Source organism: Callithrix jacchus, chromosome 4 (assembly GCF_049354715.1).
Source record: "Callithrix jacchus isolate 240 chromosome 4, calJac240_pri, whole genome shotgun sequence".
NCBI classification, from domain to species: Eukaryota; Metazoa; Chordata; class Mammalia; order Primates; family Cebidae; genus Callithrix; species Callithrix jacchus.
Window position 1 is genome coordinate 14,198,551 of NC_133505.1, and position 17,662 is coordinate 14,216,212.

Below are 17,662 nucleotides of genomic sequence, written 5' to 3' on the forward strand. Positions count from 1 at the left end.
TTAATGTCTGTCAGTCTTGAGGCAGGGAGCTCCTTGGGTGCAGGGTCCATGGCTACTTTACCACGTATTCCCCAATTGAACGCAGAGCCTGGTGGATGTAGCAAATACCACGTAAAATGGTATCAAGTGAATGATTTAATTAATGAGACAGCACTTGGTAAACTGTATTCATTATGAAAGTGATGGTTAATTATATGAGTAGCAGACACCTCCTTTTTCTCTTCTGTCCTAATTTTGTCTCTCCATTTTTTTTTTAGTTATTTTGAGGCATGCTTGTCAGTGTTTTACCAATTTTAAATCTAAGATTTGTTATTCATTCTTGCCTTTTTTGAGATAAGGGACCACTCTTTTTCTTCCTCAGAAATGCTATGAATGACACCCACAGTGCTAATACTACAACTCTGTTTTTTCTGTGCATGCTCGTGACTTTGAAAGGAGAAACATGACTTGCCTGTGAGCATGATGTACTTGGGAAGCACACGAGATTCTAGTGTAGCACCTAAGTTCTGTTTCTCGTCATCCCCAAAGCCACTATTATAAGTTCCTGTGCCTCAAGTGTGCTTCTCAAAAGTACACAAGGCAAAATAAGTTGATAGTGTTGTTCCAAGAGAAGCTGTTCCTCGGTCAGCCTTAAAAAGGGGCGGGGATGGGGTGGGGGGGGCTGAATCAAGAACTCCAGGTGTGGAAAATATTAATGATCAGGATATGAATAAGTCTTTTCATTAAAAGCAACAGCCAATAAACAGTTATCCAGTCCTTTTCCAGCGGGGTCCCAGTGTGCCACTTTTGTGGGTGTAAGTGTTGTCTTCGGTGGGCGGGAATGGCAGACAGCCAAGTGGAAAATTTCACAGCGTCGCAAACATTCAGTGCACGAAACGCTGCAAACCAGCAATCTGAGGGAGCCGTGTACCAAATAACCACGCTCCTGCATGTGCCCTCCTGCCCACCTTACCGTCTTTCTCTCAGCCTCCTGCTTGACACCTTCACTTTCTTTTTCCTGGAGATGTGAGACGCCTTCGTTTCTGTTCCTTTTCTCTCCTGAACCTCAGCACAGTAGGGCATGCAGACGTGTGGATGCTCCAGGGATGGTTGATTATTGGTGCCTCGCCAGTGCCGGCGTTTGTATTCTGGCTCCAGAGCTCAGGAACAGGCTTATGACCACCAATAATGCTTTGCGTTTATGTAGTGGCTTTCTTCTGGGGGACTGTGTGTGCTTTGCAGGAATGATGCTGTTAATCTTCCCCATAACCCAGTGAGGTATGAAATGGCAAAACATGCTAGTCCTTGCCTCCTTTTGCATAATTTTGCCAAGTGGCCTGTGTTGAGGCTTTCGCAGGTTTTCACCTCAGCTAAGATTGCATCTGAAGTCTCTCAGAAATGGCTTCAACTTTGGGGTGAGGAGAGGCTGGCTGTACCATGCTGTGTTCTTTTTGGGGAAAGAGCAGAAATATTGAACTTCTTAAGAAAATCGTCTCCAGTGAACTCTCAATTCGTCTAATTGGTGGTGAGACTATTTGTTGAGATAACAAGTGATTTGATGATGTGTTTTTCTTTTTCTTCTGTTTCCGTGCCAGGTATTTCTCACTTTGCTGTGAAAAGAAGAAAGAACACCCCTGAGCCCAAGAGCCCTCAGGAGCCCTCCAGCGCCCGTGGGAAGTCTCCATGGTGAAGTATAGGCTGAGGCTACCTGTGAACAGTACGCAGTGAATGCTGTAAGTTAACCCAAAACAGTCTCTGCAGTGGCTTGCCTTGTCAGGATTCGTGAATCACTTGATGTAACTGAGCCAGGTGTTGAAGGGGTATTAGCCTGAGCTCTAGGTGATCGGCTAGTTAATTTCTTTTTTTGAAGGAAGAGGTCCTGTTTGTATTTGCTGCAACTTGCCTTTCTCTCAGCTTCTATAGCACGCTGCAGACTATCTACTTGTGGAATAAAAAGATGGAGCACAGTGATTCTTTCATTGTAGGAACACCTTTTCTACTGGTACAATCAAATTGTATCAGATTTAGAGCAGCTCCTTTAAACGGGGCTATTGCGATTCTTTTAGGTTCTTGAGTAGGGGGTAACATTCTCCAGGCTAAGGATTAGCAATCAGAATTTCCATCCAGCAATGACTCTTCTTTATGCGCAGTTGATGAAAATGACATTTTTCTCTCTGGTTTTTAAAATCTTGAGGTATGCAAGTTATGCAAGTTATAAGCACAAGTTGTGTTTGGTGCTTCTCTCATTCACAATGAGCTGATTTACTGCTTTTGATTGGGTTACTGGCTTGGGATTTTGAGATGAGTAAAGTTTGTTCCCACATGTCAGCTGAGGGCTGCCTTGCATGACAAGTTTTAGTATCAGGTAATGTAGGAGATGACAAAGTGTGACTTGTGGGAGCTCTTCCACTATGAACTAATGTAAGGGTGCTCAGCCCTGCTGCTTTCTGGAGAGTTTACCTTGTTGCCGGACTGGTTCACAAAACAGAGTCAGCAGAGTTTGCCCAGGAAAGAATAGAGTCACGTGAAGCCCCAGTTGGCTTGTGAGCACCTCTGAGAATGAGAAGATACTATCTTCAATTTTGGGAAATAATGAGACAATTTCTTCTAGGTTTTTGTTGTTGTTTGCATGTATATATAAACACATATGAATATTTCTGTTGCATATATGTATATTCTTGTGTGTGTGTATGTGTGTGTGTGTATATATATATATTTTTTTACGTTTCCAGCTTCTTCAGCCAGAAAACTTTTTTGAGCATTTATTACCTTTTTTTTTTGTTGCAGTTGCGTAAAATATTTGAAAAGTGCTAAGTGCACCATATATCAGGGAGAAAAAAATTTTCTAATTTTGTTTCATGGATTTCTAAGCATTTGTATTAAAATATGCATCTGTATCTATGTCATCTTCTCAGGGTTAAATAATCAGTAATATCACTATGAGCTTATTAAATTCAGGTGTTCCCAGTGCTTTACTGAAAGCAGACAGCGAGAGACAATGAAGTTTCAGTGTTTTTCCATTCTGTACGTGCTGAGTCTAGTTGAAATCAGTCAACCTGGAATCAGCTGACCCGAATCCTTTTCCTACTGTTGAGATCAAGTACCTTGGGCAAGTCACGAGCCCCCATACAGTGATATTTTGCAAGTCTGTGTTTTGGTCCACATTACCTTATTTTTATTTTATTTTTTTTAGTGGAGAGAGTGTCTCACTCTGTCACCCAGGCTGGAGTACAGTGGTGTGATCTCAGTTCACTGCAACCTCTGCCTCCCAAGCTCAAGCAACCCTCCCACATCAGCCCTCAAAGTAGCTGGAACCGCAGGTGCAAACCACCATGCCTGGCTAATTATTTGCATTTTTGGTAGAGACAGAGTTTCACCATGTTGTCCAGGCTGTTCTTGAACTCCTGAGCTCAAGTGATGCTCCCGCCTCTGCCTCCTAAAATGCTGGGATTACAGGCATGAGCCACCGCCCCCAGCACATACTACCTTTTCGTTAAGCAGTCAGTATCTCGGTTTGGCGTCCCCATAAGGGACAGAGCATGGTGAAGGAACTATTATACTTATTTAAAAAAAAAGAAAGAAAGCAAAAAAGAAAAAGCCTTATTGTAGAAGTTTCTATCACTATCAAGGAATAATTGTGGGCCATGTTAGATTTGGGTACTCTAGTTACGGTGTATTTTACTAGAAGGCATTTTCCCAATCAGGTAACTGTTAGAATGTACTTCTGGTGGCATTTTTGTTCCAGCGTTTTCATCCTAGGAAACAAGTGTCATATGTAAAATTGCTTTAGGTTTCAGGCTCTATTTAAGTGACTCGTGCAGTTCCCATAATCAAGATAGCTTTTGTTTCAAATCTGGTGGGTTTTTTTGTTGTTGTTTTAACCGTTGCTTTGAACTGTTCATGTGACACCCTGTCAGACCTCAAAGATTAAGTGAGGTTTTCAAAGAAATTCTAAACTATGCACTTTAAGATGCCACATGGCAGACTTGAAGTAGTTTTAAAATCCTTCTGTAGATGGAGTGTGTCGAGAGAGGAAGAAAATACCAAATTCTCCTGAACTCTTTGCATGCTAAGTACTTTCTTTGAAAACCACATTCGCTTGGTAAGGGCAGTGGGGGTTCCTAGTTTTCTTAGTAAATTGTATTATTAGTAACCTTTCATTACCTGGGCACGTGTTTACAACACTGATTTTCTATCTTCCCTGCTTCTGGTGGTCTCTGTGCCCCAAAGCCTGTGCCATGGAGAGCTATTGCAGTGGAGAAGGCAGGCAATTGTCAAAGAATGTGTGTTTGCACATAGCCAGGATCTGGGAGTGGGTGTATAACTATGTGAGTGATAATCACAGCAGCCATTGAAAGGAGTGGTTCCCATGTTCAGCAGTCCCTGCAGACTGCACCCCAAACTTTCATTCCTCTGCATGTCCGATTAACTGCCTCTCAAATCTGCCACTGCTTGCCAGCAGATGGCTGTAAGGTGAGGTATCTCGTACAAGAAGAGAGTGGTGCTGAGGCTGAACTCAGAGTCAGCAAACCTGGATTTGATGCACAGTGCTATTGTTAGCATCTAACCTTGGGCCCTCTGCACCCTGAGGACTCATTTGATGATGGGCAACATGGGAAAATTGAGTTAAATGACTCCAGGGGTGGTTCTCGCTCTATGGGTCTCATGTTGCATAAAGTATCAGCCTTAGATGAGGCCGATTGAACCTTTATTTTACCTTCTTTAGCTCCTAAAAATCAATGATTTGGCACGACCTGATTTCCAACTGTGTTTAAAACATTGAGCACAGTCTTGGAATTATTACATCTTTTACCACCATGAAACCATTTCCACAAGACTGTCCTGGGCACCATATGACGATTCAAAGGTATTTATTTGAGACCTTCCTTAGACTGTAACTTTAGCTGTTTAAATTTAGGGTACACATTCATTGGTTCTTTTGAAAATAAACAGGAGCCATTTTTGAACTTGAGTTTTCTAAAACGAACCACCTCTGTGCTCAAATATTGTTTATAGTCTAGTAAGGAGACAGTGATCCATATGTCATTCCTAAGCTTCTCTGCTTCCTTAAGTAAGAATTCTTGAGTTCCCTTATCAAAGCAACCTTTCCTGACCTCCACCCCACCCCTCTCGTCCTCTAGCCTGCTGTGTTTTTCTTCTAAGCACCTTACATATTATCTGTTTATTTGTTAATCATCAGTCTCCTCAACTAGTCTGTAAGCACTGCAAAAGGAGGGACAATATTTTATTCTTATTCTTATTCTTCTTCCCTGGTGAATGAATAACACCTAAAACACTGCTTGTTCCATAATAGGCGCTCAGTAAATATCCACCGAGTGAATGTCTAAGGATAGAATGAGGGTGTCTCTGGGCTTCTCATGTGTGGGCCTCAGCCATTAGGGAAAGAAACACATGCTGTTCTGATGAGAATGCTTGAATCTGACAGCAGTTTAAGGGTGAGGGGAAGGGATGGAGAGTCTAGACTATTTTGTTTTCCGTAGAAGTTGGTACTTGATGTGTATAAAGAAATGTGGAGAGGGAACACTGTGTAAAAAAAGTTTTCTAGACCTATCAGTAGAGTTTGGGGATTTTCTAATACTTTTTATTTATTTATTTATTTGCTATTTCCTCTCTTCTTCCATTTGAGTGGTTTGCTTTATCACTTGTGGGCATCCTGCCCGGCTTTCTGTGAGCCGTGGTGGCTGTGCCTCTTACCGTCACATCATTTCATTCCTGCTTATGTTCATGTTTCATTTCAAAGTAGGGCCAGGCCCGAAGTGCTGTATCTCCCTAGGATGGGACTGACCGAATAGCGCTTCATTCCGGTGCACACCTTACAATGAAACAACAGTGTGCTGCTCGAATTAAAACCATTTAATGGCTCTGTGCTGTGTGATGGGAGGTTCACAGAGGCTTTCTTAGGGAGCCATTGTGCTATTTAGCTTTTACGGACAGCAGTCATAAAGGTTTCTGGAATTTTCTGTGTTTATGGACTCCCTTTTCAGAATAACTACTTTGAGTGCAGGAATTACATTATTCCTGGGAAGAAATGGAGAGACTAAACACCTCCGTGCCTGCGTAAACAGCATTATGTTCTCTGTGTAAGTCTTAAAGAATGGGAGCTGAATTTCCCTTGCTCTGAATCTCCAGAGTAAGAGAATTGCACACTCTAATAAGAGTAAGCTGGGAATTTCCCTATGAGTCTGTCAATTTGTACCTTTTAGATTTGCATCTGTGATACGAAATTCTTCAGCGCTATCATAAAAAACATCTGAAGTGGATAAGAGGGTCAGGAGAGAAGGGGAGATTCCACTGTTGGATAAGTCAGGGAGAACAATCTCCTTTTTCTTAAGTCCTTGTTTGTAATGGCCCTGCAAATTGACCTGCAGATTGTAAAGGCAGAGAAGTTCTGACTGAGCTCCTTCATGCAAGTGTACTTACTGGGTATAGCTTCAAGTCTTCTAGAGTTTTCTCTTTCACCCATTTCTCTCTCTCCTTCAGACTTCCTCAAATAGCTTCTGATTGACAGCTTTGCTAGTTCCTGGCAGTTGCCCCTGGTGTGTGATTTGGGATCGGCACCTTTGGCAGGGTCTTTGCAGGAGCCACTGCTTCTAAGAATTGGTGTCAGAACTACCTCCTGGGGCGGCTGACAAAGTGTAGCCCATCCCAGGCACACCCATCCCCCTCAGCACCATCTTCCTCCAGTGCTCAGCCCTTCCTCTCGGTATCTTGGAGAGGAGGAGGAAAATGCTCAGAACACCCAGACGTTGTGGAAGGAGAAAAAGTTCATGGAACTTTACAACATTCGTGTTCTATGGGGGGAAAAAGGACACCAACATCCTGGTCAGGCTGCTTTCTAACTGAATAGTGCCGAGGTAAAATGCTTTTGTGTCCTCTGTGTGTGTGTGTGTGTGTGTGTGTGTGTGTGTGTGTGTGTTTCACTCTTGTTGCCCAGGCTAGAGTGCAATGGCACAATCTCAGCTCACTGCAACCTATGCTTCCCAGGTTCAGGTGATTTTCCTGCCTCAGCCTCCCGAGTAGCTGGGATGACAGGCATGCGCCACCATGCCCAGATAATTTTTTTTCCTTTTCGTATTTTAAGTAGAGACTGGGTTTCACCATTTTGGCCAGGCTGGTCTTAAGCTCCTGACCTCAGGCAATCCACCTGCCTTGGCCTCCCAAAGTGCTGGGATTACAGGCGTGCGCCACTGTGCCCAGCCTTGTGTCTTCTGTAAGTTTAGAGTTCACTCAATACCATGATATTTATGAAAAGACTGTTGTGTGCCAAGATGTGCTCGAGTCTATCAGGGACGCAGTGCTGAGTAATCTGTATTTACCACCCTTTGAGACTCTAGGAGGGCGCTATAGGAAGATGTACTTGGTGGCAGAGTCAGATGTCCCGAAAGGACGATGGGTAAGAGTCCTCAGTGCTGGAATTTCAGGAAAAACATCTAAGCTGAGCCTTGAAGCAGAGGTAGAATTTCAACCGAATATATGAATGTATTTCAAGAAGGCAAAGGGGACTTTGAGAAGAGACTAGGCATAGTCTTTTGTGTAACTACTTCTGTGTCTGGGCCCGTGAGACCTCAGAGCCAGAGCTTTCTTTCCGTCAGAAATTGTATGGTTTGAACACTAACAAAGACGTGAGGATTCGTAGCACATGGCCACCAGGCCACCATTTTCTTCAGGATCATTTTAAATCTTTTTTTTTTTCCAGGCCAAGACTCTGGCTATGTCACCTAGGCTGGAGGGCAGTGGCATGATTTTAGCTCACCCCACCCTTGCTTCCTAGGTTCAAGTGATTCTCCTGCCTCAGCCTCCCAAGTAGTTGGGATTACAGGCTTGTACTACGGTGCCCGGCTAATTTTTGTATTTTTCATAGAGATGGGGTCTGACCATGTTGGCCAGGCTGGTCTCAAATTCTTGAGCTCAAGTGATCTGCCTGCCTTGGCCTCCCAAAGTGCTGGGATTACAGGTATAAGCCACCACGGTGCCCAGCCCATTTTAGATCTTTATATGTAAAACCTGAAGCTAGAACTTGGGACGTGAAAGAATGATGCTTCCTAACGTTAGTAAGGGTGGTGTTTCCAACTGAAGTTTGGACAGTAAAACACATCTAAAATGAAAGATATATTTTTTCGATGATATAAACTCGAAGTGCTCAATGTTCAAGAATCCACAAGAAAGAAGGGCAGGGATGACTGAATAGTGATACCACCCAGAAGGGAAATATGAAGCCACTGAAAATCCTTCCAGAGAGAGACCAAATAATTCCCACAGTGTGGGCGCCTCACAGGTCAATCTGATTGTCGTTTGTGTTGTAATATTACTGATGTATGTCATTTACCTTAAAGTCTGCCATTACCATAGCACTCTATTTTCACGATTCCTCCAAAAGATTGTTGTTTCTTCTTTGCTTTCTTAAGGAAAGATGAGACACAAATAAGAACTAGTTGACATTGTTTAGTCATAGAACCCAAACAAAATCTATTGGTTCTTAACAACACATAAATCGCTCCTTAGGACTAATATAAAGAGACAAATAGAAAGATAACTTCATTTTTTAAATTATCTAAATTTTTCACTTTTGTAGAAGAATTATATTATACCATAAAAATATTTAACCATGTTTCCAACATAAACTCATGTTAAATTTACAGTGGTAGCTTTGTAATAAATTATTGCTAAGTAGAATCATAGACTGAAAGAGTTAATCCATCTTCTGTAAATCCTGAGGATTATATTAACCTTTTGCAGACACCTAAACAAGTATGTTACATGATTCAGAAAAAGTCATTTTTGACAAGTAGAAAATGATTTTTAGGTGTGATAGCAAATTAGCTGTTTGAAACCTATGTTAGAGAAATTAAGTTTTCAAAGTAATTTTTTTTCTTTCTCTGCTTATTTTCCTGAAACCACTTACTCAAGGAGAGTCTCCCTAGATGGAAACAGAAATGGAAGATGAATGGCGATCCTCGGTCATAAGCTTTTATTTCCACAAGTCAGGCAGGTTCTTGTCATCATGCTGTTTGGACTCTTAACCGTCTTCTCCTACTTCTAAATTCCACTTCTTTCTCATTACCTTTATAAACAGCATCTTGCGACCATCTCCCGTTGAGTGCCTGGCACTGGGAGGTGACATGCCTGTAGTGCTCGCGGAATTCACCGCTGGACCCCTGCACAGGTCCTGGGCTGTCAGTTCCGTGTTTCAATTTGCACATCAGCCATCCTCACCAGCCTGCCTTTGTGCATCTAGGAATGAAAATGCTCTTGATAAAATGATTTTCTAAAGTTTCCATTAGGTTGCTCTTCATTTCGTTTTCCTTTCTTCTTCTCAAGCCTTTGTGGCTTGCATAGAATTGAAAAAAAAAAAAAAAGTAATTTCTCCAGGGCTAAAATCCAAGACTTTGATGGCAGTCTTAATGCCTGGGGCTCCTACGAGTTGCTACCCGTTATAAGCATTGTAAAACTCACCCTGCAGTACAAAGAAAACTGGGCACGAATGTTATTCTCTTCTTCTACCATGGCAAGCCCCAGTGTTCCGGCTTCCTTTGCCTTTTTCTTCTTTGATCTCTAAAAGGAGGTAGAAGAGTAGAATGCTTTTGTTCACAAAGGAGAAAGCTCTTGCTTGTCCAGACACATTGTTTTTCCTTCTCTTTGGCAACCTCAGTGGCTCTACCTGTTTCTGGCTCTCAAACTCCTGCTTGTGAACAGCCTTCCTCCCTGACTTTCTGGAAACTAACATATTAAAGGTGCAAATGTCAGGTGGTTACTGCACATCTACTGGCTCACATAATTCAAAACTGAGTCGTTCAGGCTCTATCTAAAGCTAGTTCCTTGCCCATTCTCAGCCACCACCACATCAAGCACAAATGTAGATGAGAGGGTAGTGTGTCAAGGTGAGAGCTGCCCACTGGGAAGTGTTACTCTGCCACTCACTGTAGGGGACAGATTAGCTGCTAATCGGTATCTCATCGCTGTCATCGGAGTTTACAATCCAGGTTCCCAGCTCCACTGGTGATCTATTTCTGTGCCTCTGCAGTGACGCCAGTTGTCCTAGCAACGTGCTGGCTGGCACTTCCTTAAAGGCAAGCGAGGGAGTGGCAGTGGAAGAGAGTGGCCTGCAGAGGGTCAGAAGGGAGTTGGCAGTCACCTTGTTCAAAGAGGGTTTTCCATTTCCCTCATCTGGGCAAGCCTCCAGGAGGAGGACATCACTTACTTAGTGTATCATGGGAGTGTCACTTAATAAGGATCACGAACCACATGGTCTTTCTGGTACAGATAGAATCCCATGGAGAATAACAAATGAATTAATGGATAGTCCAGGCCGAATGTGGGGGCTGTCAGGCCAGGATGTTGGGCGATCTCAGAGCATCTGATGGTATCAGCTTTTCTTGTGAATTGGGTTAATGTTCTGGTTGTTGATCAGCACTGGCATGCAGAGTTGGAGACATGAGTAGATGTTTTGGAGGAATCAGAGGTCAAGGGAGGCAGAAGGAAGGGAAACACCACAGCAGTCCCTCTTGGCCCCTTTGCCTATTGACAGGTCTGGCCTGAAAGCCGTCCAGCGTAATGAGAGCCTTCTTACTGGGCTCTGGTAATTTATCCATGCACCCAGCATTGAAAAGGAATACAGCCCACCTTGTGCTCTTCTTTTTAATTGCTCTCCTCTCTTTATGCCATGCTGAATTGGCACTAAATGACGTCTGCCATTTTCTGAGTTGGATCCAAAGAACAGAAATCCTGAGGATTGTATCTTAAAGTCCCTGTCCAAGGTGGCCTTGCCTAGATGAAGTCTAAAATGGCCAGTCAAGTGACATTGGCAGTCCTAGAGGCTTCTTCCATGGCCACGTCTCTGTGAAAGCCCCTAGGCAATGGATTTGGGTGACATTTTCTTTTGGGGGTGTTTCTGTCTGTGGGGCCCTGGAGACATCAAGTCATTTTTCATGAAGAAAGAGACTCAAAGTGGGTCTTTGCCAGAAAATGGAGAACAAGGGAGACTGATGAAAGGGTGTCCCCAGAACATTGGAGACCTACAAATGACCAGAAGTATGATCACAACTAAACTAAACAACTACCCCTTCACAACTAAAACATGACCTGCATCATTTCTTCCGCTGAATGACCACACTCAAGCCAAGATGATCGCAAGAAACTGTGTGCTTATGATGGGAAAGGCATTTAGGGTGTAACTGACCATTTCTAGCACCTTTTGTATACTCAACAAGTATTCACTCCTCCTACTATAGCTGGAATAAGGGTTGGTAGTAAAGATCTGGGAGTGGAATTAAGAGAAATAATTTTTGGAAAAAGAAAAACTCCAAGGGTAGCTGCTCGTACTTTCAGAGCATGCCATGTTTTCAGGATGTTTCGTAAGAGAGAAAGTAGATCAGTTGCGTTTGACAGTAGGTAGTGTGCCCAGCCTAGCTCATTATTTTAAATCCCCAAAATGATCTAAATGATAGAAGACACTGTGTGTTCCTGAAGCATTAAATACCTATTAAGTGCATTTTGATACTGTGGAGAAGTACGGTTTGGTTTTATTTTGTTGGATTATTATATAACTGTTAAAACTTAGTGATTAAATACTCATCATTCTTTATGGTGCACAGATAATAAAGCTAGTTCTCCCATGTGAATAAGAAATACAACTAATGTAAATGGCATTAAGCTTAGAAGATTCAGAGTCTTCTCTAGGTTTGACGGCTGCTTTTTTAGAAGAAATTTGGTCAAGTAGATGATAGCCCAGTTAGGTTTCATGAACTTTGTGTTTTATATGCTTTTCTTTTTACAGTCTATGTAGATACCCAGTAAATAATTAGAAGCATACTAGAAGATAAAGAACCTGTTGGCCGGGCGTGGGGGCTCATGCCTGTAATCCCTGCACTTTGGGAGGCCGAAGCGAGTGGATCAGTTGAGATCAGGAGTTTGAGAACGCCCTGGCCAATGTGGTAAAACCCCTGTCTCTACTAAAAATACAAAAATGAGCCAGATGTGGTGGTGCATGCCTGTGATCCCAGCTACTCAGGAGGCTAAGTCAGGAGAATCACTTGAATCCAGGAGGTGGAGGTTGCAGTAAGCCGAGATCATGCCATTGTATTCCAGCCTCGGTGAAAAGAGTGAGGCTCCTTCTCAAAAAACAAAAAAAGAAATTGTTATCTCTTCTTCCTGAATAAGTTGTCATTCATCACAGGGGTAAGTGTGAATCAAAATATTAATGACTAGGCTGGGTGCAATGGCTCATACCTGTAATTCCAGCACTTTAGGAGGCCAAGGCAGACGGATCACCTGAGGTCAGGAGTTCAAGAGCAGCCTGGCCAACATGGTAAAACCTTGTTTCTACTACTATATATATATATAAATTAGCCAGGCATGGTGGTGTGTGCCTGTAGTCCTAGCTACTCAGGAGGCTGAGACAGGAGAATCACTTGAACCTGGGAGGCGGAGGTTGCAGTGAGCTGAGATCATGCCACTGCACTCCAGCCCAGGCAACAGAGTGAGGCTCCATCTCAAAAAAGAAAAAAAGTAGAGAGAAGATGGGGGCACCCTGGGCTTGGTCTAATAGCAGGAACCTCAGGCACCTGGGTTCTCTTCCCATTCCTGCCCTTTTAGACCATGGGCAAGCTCTTTTTTTCTGGGTGCTTCTATTTCCTTATCTTCCAAAGGAAGATCATTATCACTGCCACTTAACAGCATCAGAGTTAAAGGTATTGGTCCATATAAGAGGCTTTTTGAATCACATTTGGATTCCAATTTCAGACCTGCCACTCATTAACTGTGTATCCTTTTGGAAATTGCCTGCCCAACTTCTCTGAGCATTATTTACATCATCTGTAAAGGTCTGACACCATTCCTACCCTGAGGACTTGTGAGAGTTAAATGAGATAAAGTCTGTTTAGTTTTTAGCCCAGTGATTGCTCCCTAATAACTGTGGCAGCCACAATGCTGTTATGATGATAAATTTCACAAACCAAAATCTATCATGATGTGTTGCTGAAGTGAACAGGTGAGCAGTTGCAACTTGTTAGTCTCTTTGTTGTAGAGACATAGCCTCTGTAATAGGAGTTGTCATTAACTGTCATTGTCATTACACTGACAGTGAATTCGGTTATGTATTGTTAAGACCTTCTGCTTCCTTGACATGTATATAGTAGAATAATTATGACAGTGAAGGTGACACATTTGTCGGAATTATCCATGTGCATATGCGGAGGGCCCTTGGAATTTTAGGTGAATTTTATAGTATTAGTCAAACTGAAAGGCACAGTGAGTTTGGAGGTATAATAGTCTCATCTATAAAAGGAGTAGGGAGATTCCCAAAGGCTATTGATATGAGTTAGAACTCTAAAAAAGTAAAACAGAATACATTTTGATGTGGTTACTGTGTCTAGGTGGTGATAGGTAAAAATGGTCTAGGCTAATTCTTTGAAATTGAGGATAGAAGAAAGCCTGAAGATGGATATCTACATTCTTGTATCTTCTTTCAGCAAATATTTACAGAGAGAGAGAGAGAGGAAGGGAGTGTGTGTGTGTGTGCATGCGTGCACATGCGTGCTACAGGCTGGGCATTCGCAATAGCTAAAAGAGCTTTCAGTCACTGGGGAGATTAATGAGAAACTAGTCAACTCCTTTACACCATGACCAGTGCTCTCCTAATGGAACCCACAGGTTGCCATGGATGCAAACCAGCGTGGCATCTTCTGGGGTCAGAGAAGCTTTCGTCCTCGGACCTGAAGAATGAGTAGGTGTTAACCAGAAAACAAAGTGGATATATCAGTTAGCATATACTGTATAACAAGTCATCCCAACAATTAAGGGCCAAAACCACAATCTTAAGATTGTATGGGCGGGCCACCTGGGCTATTTAGGTCTGGGCCAGCTTGACAAAACCTGGTTGATCCAACATGATCTCTCTCACGTGGCTACTGGAGGGCTAGTTTGCCTGAGAGATGGGGGATCTTCAGCTGGGACAGCTTGTCTCTGCTTCAGGTGGCCTCTCCTCCTCCAGGAGGATAGTCTGAGCTTCTTCACTTTGCAGCCTCAGTGTTCCCAGAAGCAGGAAGACAGAGCAAACCCCAGTGTAAGATGCTTTCCAAGCTCTGCTTCAAGATGCATGCTAATTTTTAAACCAAAGCAAATTACTTAATTTCTTCACTTCAAAGGATGGAGAAACTCTAGCTCTGGTCACAAGGGGCACATGTGCAAAGCTCAAAGGTAAGAGAACATGGCATGTTGGAAGACTGCAAATAGTTAAGAGTGGCTGGAGTCAGACATGTGCGAAGTCTCATGGAAAAACAAGCTAGATCATAAAGTGTCTTTTCAGTAAGCTCTGCTGAGGAGTTTAGAGTTTATCTTGAAGACAGGAGAACAATCATCGAAGGAGTTTAAGCAGGATGTTGACGTGACCAATAAGATGTGTAGGGTATGGTTAGGTGGCAAAAGCCTAAAAGCCTTCGTTAGCCTAGACAATTCAGGAAGTTTCCAAAGAGATGGCCCAGGGATAGCATAGGAGAAGATGGGAGGACCTGACAGAGCGGCGGCTCAAAGCTGACGTGTACTTTCAGAACAATGTGAGCAGGAAAGAGGTTGGAGGCCCTCCAGGGTCGAGCAGAAGAGACAGAGGCTCAGGTCATGAGCAATATCTGTATGAATCTGGTGGGGGAACTCTGCCAGTGTTCCTCACCTCTCTCCGCTGTGAGATCCTGCCAGACTCCAGTGTCCTTGGGTTCCAAATAAACACCTACCAAGGGGCTGAGTCAAAGAGATCCCATTCTCTGAAAGTGTCTTCCTATCATTGTCATTACCCAGCCAAAGACACTCTTCCTTCCCACGTTTTTCCTTTTGACCTCAAAATAAACAGGGTGTTCCCAGGGCCATGGGGCACTCTCAGATTGCTTCTCTGATCTCAGATAGGACCATGCTCACCCGTTAATTTCCAGATCTGACCTTTTAACTACACTTTTAAGCATAACTCTTTCAGAAGGCAAAAATAGAAATGACTGTTTCATTTCATCAAATTCAAGCCGCCGAGAGTGAGACTGTGTGGTTTTCACCAGTACGTTCGGGGACCAGTTTGTTGTCACTGAAACTGCCTGATATCGAGTCGGAGTGTCTGGGTACTTTTCAGTCCTTGGAGTTATAACTCAGATGTTGAAAGTGCTATCTTTTAAAGATAAAAATGAGGGAGGGGAGCATCGAACATGTGTGCGATGCAGATGATAATCTGCCAGGTTTTCTTTCTAGTTTTTTCATTAAAAATGAAAATACAGGGAGTCTAAAAGTTGGGCAGGCTGCCTTCATTCCTATACTCTTTTCCTTAAGGGGCACCTTCCCTAACCAAATAATTAAAAATAAATGGGAATTATGGGAATAGAGAAAGACAAGAAGGAAAACTAGAAACACAGAACCTAATCTTCCAGGGGCAGGCGGGCCACTTCTGTAGCTCCGATTCTGACATTTTCTCCAGTTAAAGAGTTGGAACAGACTTATTGATTGGAATGCTCTGTCAGCATTAAACTCAGTGCAGGGCTCTGCCCTGGCACCTTTGGGCCATTGGTTAGCCCCTCTGTGCACCCTTTCTTATCACCAGCACTGCTCACTGAATGGGATGCATTTTCAAAGACAAGAAAGAGTTTGAAAAACCCCAGGGCACGGTCGGAGCCTACAGACATTTGTTTGCTACTGAGAGCCATGGCGAGCATTTTCGACATTTTTATCAGCATCTTAGTTAAACAATTATGTGGAGGACTGATAAAGAAGTGTGTGATAGGAGGCTTCATAATTTAAAGCGCCCAAATTTGGCGAGCTTTATACTCATGTGAAATGGAAATGAAAACATAGCATGTTTTGGAATTCCTGATTCTGCTTATTTGCTTTAATAGCAGATCATTGCATAAACACTGACTCATTGCATTCTATACTGAAGGGAAGATACGGTTTGCTGTGTTCAATCTGGTCTGGCTTCCAGAATAAAGTGTAGAATGAATGCCAGAAGGAGGGACGAGCTCAGCTTTATAGGTGACTGGAGAGGTGCCTAACTCCATGTTTTGCTCTGTACAAACACATGACCTTACGTGAAGTTTTGCATAAAATATTAAAATACATTTCTCTTTATAAACATGTATTTAATCTGTTCTGGAGTATGTGGAGTAGAGAGTAAAGAAATAGAATCTTCTTATTTTTGGAAGTGGGGTGAAGGCACAGGTGTGCATCTGCTGCCACCCGCGTGTTATTTCACTGAGTTTTGTCAGGTTCTTTTCTTCCTCACCTGCACTTTGTATGTTACCTTAAGCTCTGTAACCATTCCAAGCTGCCAGGGACATGGGTATGCAATTAAAGTCAGTGCTGTGATCAAAGCCGCCTCCTGTTGTTTACCTTTTTAGAAATTTTAATAATACAGCCAAGTCTGAAAGAGTGGAACTTTTCTCAAAGCTACACACTTGGTTGCCTCCTCTTGATTAACGCGTGGGGGCGGTCACTGTAACCTAAGGTCTGACAGATGGTGCGGAGATTGATGAAGGAAGGCCTGTTAAGTATTCTGAGTGTCTTATAAAGAAAAATAGGCTACCCTAATTCAAATTGTTGTTGCTTTCCCAATCTTCTTTTATGAAAACTCCTTGTGTATTACAATGACAGACTTTCTGTCTCTCTCATACACACACGTGCACATGCACACACACATACATGCACTCCCAACATGCTCTACTGAAAGCTGGTCATCTCCAGAGAGGTGAGAATCTAATCCGGTGCACATGGCAGCCTTGCATTTTGCTGTTTGTCTAGTGTCACTCTATGATATAGACATAAGGTCATAACTGTGAGCTATCTTTGTCACTTAATAGTAAAGCCCCTCTGATCCAATCTGTCCGCCTTGTCTATTACATTATTCACATATCTAGATTCTTCCAATTTGACTGCTTGCTGCCACAAACTCAGAAATGCCGAGCTCTGAGGCATCTCCATTTACTTCGTTCATCTCAGTCTTAAATTACTAACCATAGTTCAGTTTCAGGATGACGCTAAAATTTCAAAATTAGTTTCTGTGATTAACTTTCATCGTGATGGTTGAGAGTTGTTTAACTGAAGACCTGTTCATCTTCTGATAAAACCCTTTTCAAGTTTTGAATTGTGTTTTGTTGGTTTCTTTTAATTGCTAGGAGTCTTTCAGATAGGGAGATTGTTAGAAGGAGAAAGGAAAGCTTATATGAAAACTTGGGGCAAAAGGTCATCTGTGGTGTGGGGGAAATTTTGAAGTCGGCACAGTTTGATTCCAGTGGTTCTTGCCTGTCCGCTCAGTGGCTGGTACTGTCTGTTCCCTTTCCAGTCGAATCTTTTCTAAACGCTTCATATCGGTCTAGATACCTTGACTGGCCTGTGGAGAAAAAGTCTTGTTAAGATGCTCACATTAAGCTGGTAGAAGCCTTCGCTAGGATAGTGGCATTTTTCAAGGGCTAAGGGATGGAAGGATTGAATTTTTCCCTTAACTGTTTTTTATAGAAATGGAGTCCCACTATGTCACCCAGACTGGACTCACACTCCTGGCCTCAAGTGATCCTCCTGTCTTGAACTCCCAAAGTGCTGGAATTATAAGCCTGGCCTGAATTTTTTAATGGTGATTTCAGCTGATGCCAGGGGAGATCTTTTGGATGCCATTTTTCAAACAGATTAGGAAGCAAGCAGCTGT

The 17,662-nt window shown here is 42.8% G+C and overlaps 1 protein-coding gene and 1 long non-coding RNA gene across 4 annotated transcripts in view; both read left to right on the plus strand.

Moving 5' to 3' along the window:
* Positions 1–17,662, plus strand: part of ATXN1 (ataxin 1) — a 463,177-nt gene that overhangs the window by 283,513 nt on the left and 162,002 nt on the right. For 2 of the 3 annotated variants that reach the window (XM_078368284.1, XM_078368283.1), the window contains exon 5: positions 1,575–1,712. The gene's annotated coding sequence lies outside the window, so the exon portion shown is untranslated. Of the gene's footprint in view, positions 1–887; positions 1,006–1,574; positions 1,713–17,662 lie in introns of those variants that run through there. The other variant, XM_054254787.2, reaches the window with a different exon arrangement.
* The window catches only part of LOC144576580 (uncharacterized), a 434,267-nt gene that overhangs the window by 283,513 nt on the left and 133,092 nt on the right, over positions 1–17,662 (plus strand). The window contains exon 6 of the long non-coding RNA XR_013533693.1: positions 1,575–1,712. This is a non-coding gene — a long non-coding RNA (uncharacterized LOC144576580). The remainder of the gene's footprint in view (positions 1–1,574; positions 1,713–17,662) is intronic.